This window comes from Cupressus sempervirens, chromosome 5 (assembly GCF_028749045.1).
Source record: "Cupressus sempervirens isolate cs-2001-9-10 chromosome 5, ASM2874904v1, whole genome shotgun sequence".
NCBI lineage: Eukaryota > Viridiplantae > Streptophyta > Pinopsida > Cupressales > Cupressaceae > Cupressus > Cupressus sempervirens.
In genome coordinates this window covers 634,113,473-634,123,021 of record NC_143122.1, presented here as the reverse complement: position 1 = coordinate 634,123,021, position 9,549 = coordinate 634,113,473, and the positions used below count along the sequence as shown (strand labels likewise).

Sequence of the window (9,549 nt, the reverse complement as noted above, 5' to 3'; positions counted from 1 at the left end):
AACCTTTCATATCTGTATACTCCCAAGCAAAAGCATCCTGATGCTTTTGTAACAGCTGTAGGGTATCATGATGTTTTGCCTAAGATAAGGACTTGCTTATACTTAATTCTCTTCCTGGAATGATTGTTGTTTTGACTACTTTTTCAGCCATTGAAATTTGCACAATTGGTTGTGAATCTATCTCATGTGGTAGGAGTGAATGTAGTTCATCAGATAAAGGCAGAATGCTTTCTAAGACATACTCTTGTGTAGAAGATGTCTCAAGTTGTGTTCCATACTCATTTAGTATAATAGAAGAAATGACATCATCTTCTTCTTTAATGTTTACAAATGAGTCCCATGAGATCATCATCAATTGTTGAATGGAATCTATGTCCATATCAGAGTCATCCATATTTGGCCAAACAACTTGATTATCCTACAGCAAAGGCTGAGTAGGAGAATACAAGGTCAAATTTTTAGTGTTTGTTCCATCTAAAATAGTCATTTTCCTAATTGGCATGCAATATAAGCATCTTCTATTGCTAACCATGGTCATCCTAAAATGATAGGGTAGCCTCCAGTACTTATTTTTGGACAGAGTACAACAAAATCAATTGGATACTCCCATGAATGTAATATGACAGTGACATCTTCTAGCATACCATCAGGAATGATGGTAGAACTATTTGCTAATTGCAAGATTGTTGGGGTCTGCCTAAGACCAATGATGCTTAATTTGGACACTAGTTCCTTGGTCATTACATTGATGGATGCTCCTAGGTCTATTAAGACATTTTACACTTGTACCCCTTGAATGGTAAGGGTTACTACTGGGCTGCCAGGGTCAACATACTTAGACATTTTGCAGTTATCAAGCATAAGATTAGAAAGCTATCCAAGGACATGGATAGTCTTTGGGTCTTTCTTTTTCCTTCCTGGTTTTTTAACACAGGCTTCTCTAATGGCTTTTGAATATATAGGTACTTCCTTGATTGCATCAAGTAAGGGAATCTTTACCGTCATTTTCTTAAGTTGCTCAAGCAAACCTAGTGCAGCTTGATTTTCACTTGGCAATATTTGCTCTGTTAACCTACTAGGAAATGGTGGTTTTTTGGCTGCAGAAGAAACATTGGTGGCAGGTTCTTGAACCGACTCAACATTTGTATCATCTATTTCTATTTTAATGGGCTGCTGAGGTGAGGTAAGCATTATTCTAGATCTTAGATGGATATCATTCAGGGTGCTGGAATAACTTTGTTGCTGGGCTGAAGGTTTTGCACTATTGGGGTTAGGTGCAGGTTGTGTAGGTAACTATGGCTATTTTGGAAGGGTTGTATTGGCTACAAGAGGCATTAAGGCTTGCTATTGAGGAGGTTGAGTCAAAGCCGGCTACTGCTAATGCTGCTGCCAATTCTGGGTTTGTTGCCAACTCTGCTGAGGTTGATGCCAACCTTGGTTAGGTTGCTGCCACCCTTGGTTGGTCTACAGCCAACCTTTGTTAGGTTGCTGCCACCCTTGGTTAGTCTGCGGCCACCCTTGGTTAGGTTGCTACCAACCTTGGTAAGGTTGCTACCAATGATTTTAATTACCATGCTGTTGTTGCCATTGACTATTACTACCGTAATTATGGAGTGGGTCTTGAGGAATACCTGATCTTGGAGCCCATGGCCTTCGTTGAGCAACATAAAAGACTTCCCCGTCTTCATCAATTGCCTTGAACTTAGTAGGCATATGCTGTGATTCCATGCTAGCAATAGGCTTACATCAGCAGTTGCATTTCTTTTCTCTGCAATGGGGGCAATATTCTGCCAACATACTATCAGCATCTTCCTTCTTCCTGCGTGCTTGCATGGTATCCAATTGTGTAGCAACATCATTAATGATGTCTTGCTTGAAATCTGACAAAAGGTTTGACAATTATGTCTTAGATACTCCTGTCCCAGGAGTCTTTTGGAGTAAATCCCTCAAACCTCATCCTTTTTTTGTTGTTGCTCTGGAATAGTTTAAACAAATATTCTAGATTTCAGCCCACGTCTTCTGTGTAATGTCACCTCCAGCCATTAAGTCTAAAGCTTCCATACTCCTGTCATGTACTCCTTTCAGAAAGAGATGCTTTTGAGACTCCTCATTTAGCTGATGTTATGGGTTGCACTGTAGGTTAAACATGAATTGGGCAACATAGTCCTCCAAAGTCTCATCCTCCTTTTGTGTCATTTTAAAAATGTCATCTCCTTTCAAATCATGGCCTCTGCAATATTCCTTATATTTATTAAGGAATAGATTACTCATAGTTGGCCAATCTATCATAGCATTGGAACCTAAACTCATGAACCATCTCAAAGCGGCTTCTTTGAGAGTTGATGGAAATAATTTCAGCTTATGGGCATTAGTTGTGTAGTCATAACTTCAAAAAAGGATGTCGAACTCAAAGAGAAAAGTTTCTAGATCTTCAGTAATAAGGCCATAGAATTTAGGCAAGGCAACTGAGGGTATATTTTTCAAAATTTGATTACCCTGTTGAGGAGGAATTGGAAAGGGAAAGGTAGGTTGAGCTGCTGCCATTTGTAGATGTCCTAGTGGTGGCTGATAAATGACTAGAGCTAATGGATTATCTTGATATTCTGGCTCAGCAAAAAGATTATTTAAATGAAAAGATTCTTCAAATGTGGTTGGTGATTGTACTTGTTCTGGTACTTCTGCAAATACATTCTCAAACAATTCTTCTTCTCTCTCTTCTCTTTCTTCAGAGTCAGGATAAAAAGGATCTTCTTGATTGAAGTTGGGAAGAAATCTTCCAAGGTGATCTCTTCTTCTATGCATGCAAGAATGCTAAAAATGAAACTAAATGACTCAATAGTAAATAATAGACTGACACCATCCCCGAAAACGGCACAAAAAATATGTCTAATCATTATAACACCCTTTTAGTTGTAGGATTGGACATCCCTTACCCCCAAAGTACTATGTTGATTTTCATTAAATGTCAATCCGAGAGCATGAACTTGAGATGAGGTCTGCAAAGTATATGGTCTAGTTTTCACTAAAAGTCACTACTACTTTGAATGCAATAACCATTGAGGAAATCTATTTTATCCAAAGGAAAGATGACTATCAAATACTTGGAAGGAAATTCTAATTATTTAGCCATTCATCTATGCACCTACTACTGCAGGAACAGTGACTGGTTCTATTTCTAGTGGCTGTAGGAACAACAGTTCTAACTGTAACTTAGAAAACTGAGTCTAACTCCTACTTACTAAAGTAAAACTCCACCTTCTGCATGGGCCTCCACAAAAGAATGAAGGAAAGACAAAATCAGATAAAAGTGTAGAAACTCAACAAAGGCATGTATTCATCAAATGTGCAGTATTACAATAAATTAGGAAAAATAATAAAATGTCTATCAACTCTATCTGTCTATTCACTACTTAACCTCATAGATATAGATGAGGTCTTATTTATAGGGAAGAACAACAGACTCCTAAAACTATGACTTCCTCATGAAGGAAAGTCAGTTACAACTTTAAGACTGCAAACATGCAATTGGAAAGACATTAATTCTCCCTTAAATTTCCCACAAATATAGAGATCATAGCAAATGCTAGATTTGCTCATTTATCTGTCTTCAAATAGCTTTCCAAGAATCTAGGTATCGTGCTTTGCATGTTTAACTGATTGCTTTGATGCTTACTTCCTTGCTCAGCCGCTTTATCAAGTCCTGCTTGGTATTCATTAAAACAAGTCCCCTCTAACTTTGCCACCAAGTCTTCTAGCTGCAACGATGTCATAACGCTTCTCCTTAATTTTCATTAATGCCTTAGCACTAGTCCTTCATAGTTTGTTTAACTCCTACTCAGATTGTATCCTGTGATCAACATTTAATACACACAAGACTTCCCGCAAACTTTTATTTTCATTTCTTAGTTTATAAAGAAAAGGCATTAATTATTCAACTAACAGTTTTTGCAATCTCTTCAGCTATAGGAAGATCTACCCATATCAAACATTCATGAAGAAATATTTTTACCACAAAATGAACCCCTTTTTAAATATAATTTTGATTATCATTTTATGCCCTATGTCCATACTTTATACATCAAAAGTTCAAAACATTTATACTAAAGGATGATAAAGTTCAGTATGTTATAGACAAATGTTCACAAAAAGGGCTAATAAAACTTCTATTTCTTCATGTCATCACAAATCATAGCTCTTTTGTTGTCTCCGTTCTGCTCCATCATCTCTGTTCCATTCTATCGTCTTCATATTTTATATTGTCATCTGTGCTATTTAACCTGTTCTATTGTCTGCATTGTGGGCGGCAAAAAATATATAATATTTGTTAACTTTCATCTCTGAGATTTGACGTTCTGTTGTATGCATAGTTTGGTGTCTTTGATCTATATTTTATCATCTACAATCTAAAAGTGTAAGTATCAGGTATATTATTATTGGTGTAAATAATTATTTACTATTTACACTTACTTAAGTTTACTTAGGTTAGTGCATTATTTTAATATTTATTTATTAGTCACCTAGGAGTATGCATACTCTTGTGAGTTGTCCTGTTGACAACATAGGATTTAGAACACTAATTAAGCACATGGTGTCTACAAAATCTCCACGTGAGATTCAACTCATCATCCTTATCCCATCATCTAGAATGATGGATAAGATGTGTGCTTAGTTGTCATGCTTATCTTAGCTTCTAGAATTTTCTAGAGACATTCTAGGTGTTTCCTAAGAGGCCTTTATATATAGGCACTCCTAGTGTGTACATTCATCTGAACATAGTGATGTATTAGGACATGCTATGATATATTGATCATACTCTTTTGATCTAAAATTGTGCTTGTGTTCGAGTTCTACAATCTTTGGTGAATCTTGCCCTAAGGAAAATTCTTACATGGTATCAAAGCTATACCAAATTCTTACATGGTACCAGATCTCTTGGAGAATTTCTCTTCACATAGTTGTTTGAGACCATTGTTGCTTCAACACCTCGACTCAAATCCAAAGTACCACATAAATTGGGAGCATCTAGAGCCAGAATAGACCTCGCCATTGCATCCAAAATATTGATTCGGTGAAAGTCAATTATAAAGTTGCCTACACTAGGCCAAAGTAAATTGTGAGACAATTTTTTTTTGGAAACCAACACCTAAAGGACCAATTTGCAAAATTATTATGATCATTTTAGATCTGTACATTTAATTTTTAGATTTGCATTTTTTTCATTTGCATCTCTGCTATTTTTTTTCAGATTTGCATTATTTTCCTTATCTTTATTCATTGCCACCACATTTTAATTGGACACATCTAGTGCACCTTTGTCACTTTCTGTATAATAGTATGAGTAAGGAATCTTTTGCTTCTCTTAGAATGGAAGGTTTTCCTTATGATATTTGGATGTCTATTTGGGAAGCATATGGAGATCCGTGTGTTCCTCCATCTCTAGAGGATATTCTACATCTAGTCACTCTAGCTATGGTTTCTTCAACTCCAGATAAGATCACACCTCTAGATGCTTTTTGTGCTCCTACTAATCTAGTTTTAGCCATAGATGCTTTAAATTCAGTGCAGCAAGATCCTTTATGCCTTCCTACTTTACCTTCATGTGATGACTTCCTTCCTAACATTGTAGGCCTATTCATGGACTCTCACATTGAAGATGTGGGATACATCTTGGATGATATTCATCTTCTCTTTGAGGAAAATTCTTCATCTATTTCCATAGTGATCGATTCATGTACTTCAGCACAACAGGGTACATTTTGTCTTCTAGTTCCAGCCTCAGGTGATGACTTCTCGATTGACTATTTAGGTTTGTTCATGAAATCACACATAGCAGACTTGGGAGACCTCTTTGATGATATACCACTTCTCTTTGATGAGGACGATCCTTCTATAGCTATTGTGAGGGTCCACTCTGACCCTCATGTCCATTCTCTACATGATCAGTCTTTACAAGATAAAGTGATTTTGGATTCTTATGTACAACAAGTGTAGGAGGTCTCTCTATCATTTGAGGAGATAGATGGTTCTTTGAAAGATATTCTACATCAATCCTTGCTAGATTTTCACTTCTTCTTAGTTATTTTCGAAGGAGCCACCATTAGTATTGACATAGGGACAATTGAAAAAGTTTCAAAGACACCTTTTATCATCGAGATTCTTTCCACACTTAGGGGAAGCATCTCACTAGTACCACTGCCATTGTTTCTTCCAAAGGGGAGGAACATTATTCAACGGTCATGGATCAACTTCTACATTGGAGCATTTTTACTAATCGACACCTTACTTTTTTGGGTGGGGGGTGACTACCTTGTCTCCTTCTTCTTCTCTTTTATAGGGGGGACTTTTTCCTCTTAGGGGGTTTTTTCCTTCTTCCATTTCTCTTTTGTATATACTTGATGTATGTCATAATGGGGGGTCTTGATTAATCCATCCATCCATGCATCCCTTTTCATCTCTCTTTTTGGAGGAGGATTTTTCCCATGAGGTTTTTTGTCTTTCTCAGCTTTATGAGAGATTGCATTTTCATTATGTACATGGGTACCTAACATGGCCTAGTAGCCAGGACCCATTATGCATTTCATCCTAGTTCTTGTGAACTTAAGTACATTCCCCTAAGTTGCACTTAAGGGGGGGGGGGGGGTGTTGGTGTAAATAATTATTTTCTATTTACACTTACTTAAGTTTACTTATGTTAATACATTATTTTAATATTTATTTATTAGTCACCTAGGAGCATGTGTACTCTTGTGAGTTGTCATGTTGACAACACTGGAGTTCACACCTCTTTTATGCACATGATGTCTATGACACATGAGTTAGCACACTAATTAAGCACATGGTGTCTAAAACATCTCCACTTGAGATGCACCTCATCATCCTTATCCTATCATCTAGAATGATGGATAAGATGTGTTGTTAGTTGTCATGCTTATCTTATCTCTTGGCTCTTTCTAGAGACAGTATAGGTGCTTCCTAAGAGGCCTTTATATATAGGCACTCCTAGTGTGTACATTCATCTGAACATAGTGATGTATCAAGACATGATATGATAGATTGATCATACTCTTTTGGTCTACAGTCGTGCTTGTGTTTGAGTTCTACGATCTTGGGTGAATCTTTCCCTAAGGAAAATTCTTACATGGTATCAGAGCTATACCAATTTTTTGCAATTATACTTCATTTTATGCTGTCATCTATGTTTTTTGTCATCTTTGTTCAAATTTTTTTTTTTAAAAGTCAAAAAAAGTTCAAAAGCAACAAAAACAAGTCTTTTTTTAAGTCCTCTTAGTCAAGTTGTCCACATCAATCAAAATCACTTCTTCTATCCATCAAATTCATCACTATCATCCATCTCTTGTCTTAATCATTCAAATCATTACTCAAAATCTTAATCAATCTTAATCAATCTTAATCCTCTTAACCATTTCCTTATTTTCTTAATCATTTAATCAAATCCCTAATTATCATCCTAATCATGGTTCATAATCCACATCAAGATCCAATTCCCTCATTCAATGATTCATCCTCATGATTCTTAATCCAATCCCTTGTCAAATTCATTTCTTTCTAATCAATTCCTAATTCAATCCATTTACATCTTCATCACAAATCAATCAATCTTCCTTCATCTATCGAAATATTTTTCTAATTCAATTTTCATAAAATCCTCTACTTTGAACTTAGGAACACCATCATAATCCTAGTTATCTTGAATGACCCAAATCTCATCAAGGTTATCTCAAACGTTCATCCAATATCAAATCAAATCAAAACATATCTAATCAATATCAAGTCAAAAAAGCAATATGGATTCACACCTCTAGCACAAACCCCACATCAAATCAATCCTCAAAATTGTATGTCCAATCCTAATCCATCTCACATTCCTTATTTTTCTACCTTTGACAATGGAAATCTTCCTCATTATCCTTCAACCACACATCATTCTAGTCATAGCCCAAATAATTCCTCAAACAAAAATGTTATTGCCAAAGAAACTGAGTAACTCAAGAATTCTATCTTGAGCCTATAAAATGAAAAGAAAAAATCTACCTTTGATGACATATGTCCTCTTCCCCCATGTTTCAAAGACAATAGTCCTCATGTCCCATCCAACCCAAATCCTCCATGTAATTCCCCATACTTTGAGCTCAATGTCCAAAACCATCATCCCAATCCCCTATCCATGCCTCAACCTCCACACAATCCTAATCCTCCAAAATCAACATCATTTGCACCTTGTAATAGGTTTATCTCATTATAAACCTTGTCTAAATCCAAAAATAAAGATAACGTGATTCAATCACCCAAAGACATACACCAAAATCCATCTCAAGACCTTCCTCCAAAGCATGCCATTATGGATTCCTTTTCTCCTCTAGATCTGAGCATTTCCCCCTCCCATCATTCTCTTATCCTTCAAGATCCATGTATCCCTCTTAGTCCATCTCATGATCCCATTCCTAATCAAGATCAAGACAGTCCATGTACCGCACACATTACTAATTCCATTTTGTCTGAAGAGTTAGCATCCATAGATCCTTCACTTCATGAAGAGGTTCCTTCCACTTCATCCAATACATTTCCTCCATGTCAAGATCAAAATGTTCCATCTCATAATTCCATTTCATCCACTCCATTATATGATCTTATCCCACTAAATGATTCTATAATTCCTTCCATCCCACTACATGATCCTCTTTTAAGTCAAGATCAAAGTACCCCTTTCATTTTTATTTAATGATCTAAATCCATTTCATGATCCTATTATCCCTTATAATTCCCCTCATGATCCTAATCCTCCACATGACCCTATCACACCTATCTAACCCATTCATGAACCCCCTAGATATGGACTCACATCTTGTATTGAAAATGATAAGTATCCCATTGAATAAATATTATCTCAAGATGTTGGTACACGTTCCATTCCTTCCAAACCTAAATATTCCCATCACCCATATTCCAAGTCCATTTTGGGCCCTTATATCCATATTCATGTTCCTTTCTCACTTCCATCCCTTTTGAATCCTTATGTTCCAAAACCAAACCCTTCATCCCTTCTATCCATTTTAGGCCCTTACATAAATCCATCCACCATATCCATGTACTTCATCACCTCATGCTCCTAATCAAGATCAACAAAGGAACACATCCTTGAATTCCTTCCAATTTTCACCCACTATAATTTCATCCATAAGCTCTCCATACCTTTTATCCTCATGCACCCATACCATGGCCAATAGAAGCCAATTGGATGCCAAAGATAAAGTGAATAAAGCCAAAGATCTGCAAAAATCCAAGGATCAACATGTCCACTCTAAACGACATGTTCAAGAAAAGAAAAATGTGATCCAAAGGAAAGAAAAAATCAAAAGGCCACAAAGGCTCAAAATAAAAGATGCAAAAATCATGTGGATTCCAAAGCTACTTAATGAAGCAATGAATCTCAAAGAAAACTTCAAAATGGCATCCAATTTTTATAATATAAAGGCTTCCCTCATTCATAAATCCTCAAAGCTTCCATTTTCCAAATCCATTTTGGTCCTT

The 9,549-nt window shown here is 36.3% G+C and overlaps 1 pseudogene across 1 annotated transcript in view; it reads left to right on the top strand.

Annotated features, from left to right (window-relative positions):
- Window positions 1-1,295: 1,295 nt before the first annotated feature.
- LOC149557494 (pentatricopeptide repeat-containing protein At2g13600-like) overlaps window positions 1,296-9,549 on the top strand; it is a 33,943-nt pseudogene continuing 25,689 nt past the window's right edge. Inside the window, exon 1 of the transcript XR_016364642.1 lies at window positions 1,296-1,421. The product of XR_016364642.1 is annotated as a pentatricopeptide repeat-containing protein At2g13600-like (transcript). The remainder of the gene's footprint in view (window positions 1,422-9,549) is intronic.